A 1,903-nucleotide genomic window follows, 5' to 3' on the forward strand; every position below is an offset into this window, starting at 1 on the left:
GTGCTTAGGATGGAAATAAAGATTAATGTACATCGTAACCAGCCAACAGAAATTTTAAGACAAGGAACAAATTGTGTAGTCCATAAATTAGCATGAGTTCTTAAGGAAATTCAGAGGCTTTTACCGAGTTACAGTTATTTTTTACAGAAGTTCCCTCCCCTCCTCAAATTTTCCCTTGGAACAATTTTGTTGTGAGAGTTTTAGCAAGTGTTCTGTTATACCGTAAGAATAAGTGAATAATCTTTCCTAAAGACAAGGTTAAGACAACTTGAAACTCTTTCTATTCCATACAAAAGGGTTTGATTCTCTGAACTGTTTTCAATAGTTACCCCTGATTTACAACAGGTAACAGATTCAAGGCTGCTGAAGTAATCATCTATTCTCACTGCAGAGGAACTAATTCAATCAGCTGAGAACTCTAGTGATCAAATAGATAATTAGTGTTATGACAAGTGCAACTTTAAATGCCTCATTTTAGTCGCAATGTTAGGAAGTGTTAAGGACAAAAAATGTAACTGTATTTGTTGGCTTTTACCATGGTTTTTCTTGGATTGCAGGTGGTACAGTTTTTGTTAAATGCACAATGCCCCTTTTGACAGATCTTCCTCTTTCAAGGACTTGAACTGGGAAATTGCATTATGTGTATAATAAAAGGGAAAAGAAAAGAGGTTTTCCCTTATTTTTCCTCAATTTGGTTTAATTTTTATGACATTTCCTGATATAATGGGTCCTTACTCATGTTCTAATGTAAAATAAAAGAACATGAAATTCAATAATGAAAGGCTCACCAAGGATTTGACCGTAATGAATACCTTTCTTGGCTGTGTCAGAACAGAGGTGACCAAACTTCCTTCTTGTCCCCTGAGATGTCCTCTCCAGACCCGGATTGAGGTGCAATGGTGGAATGGCATAAGGAAGCCTACACTGGTGCAACCCGTATTGCACCCGTTCCTTGGGTAAATGTATTGACTTACACCATAATTAACTGCACTTCACCATCATTCCAAGCACACATGCACTAAACACACTGGCATGACTCACCAATTAAATAGTAAACTCCTCCTCTCACATTCAGCCAGGCAAGGTTAAACAGAAATAATGCCTCTGTTCCCCATAAGATCTTCTTAATAACTTGGGAGAAGTTCCTGAACGGTATTTTCCCCATACAGACTGCTCTGCAGTAATCCAAAAGCAGGGTGACAAAAGCATGGAGCATTTTGCCAATATCCACAACTAAAAGGAAAGGATACAATCTTCTGGCCAAGCACACATGTAAACATGTGTCTTGGGCATGATGAAGGAGATGGATATACAGCAGGGTCCTCGGGTGGGTGAACCTGTGTTATGACTGGCAGGCAAATCTCCCCCAATCAAAGCACCGGATACAACTTCAGACAGTTCTCCCAGGTGCATTACCCTACCCTTGTCTTAACGCAGGCTCTATAAACTAGCTCTTCTGTTCTGCAGGAGCTTTCTTTCTCTACAGGGTTGAATTCCACTGGAAAATCAAAGTTAAATAGAAAAAGATCATCCCTGCAGAAAAAGTGGAATGTTAAGTCTTTCAAACTAAGCGAGTCATAAATCCTGTAAAATTGAACATTGATTTGGTGGAAGTATCTGTGGATTGATACTTAGAAAAAAATACCACGTTGCCACTAGGCTCATGTTGTTGTGAATTGTTTAAAATACACTGTTTTGTTAGCCACTGATACCTATGCCAGTTAGTTGCCACTATATTTCCTCCCCTAAACCCTTTCCTTTCTCTTCCACCATCACTGCAGCTATTCTATTCTATTTTTTTTTTGTCACTTGCACTTGTCCCTCCATTTCTATCCACGTTCTGGCTCTTGACAGATCCTTTTGATTCAGCATTTGTAAAACCCATCATTCCAATCCATCCTGG

This window comes from Terrapene carolina, unplaced genomic scaffold (genome assembly GCF_002925995.2).
Source record: "Terrapene carolina triunguis isolate 2854851 unplaced genomic scaffold, T_m_triunguis-2.0 Scaffold89, whole genome shotgun sequence".
Taxonomy (NCBI): domain Eukaryota; kingdom Metazoa; phylum Chordata; order Testudines; family Emydidae; genus Terrapene; species Terrapene triunguis.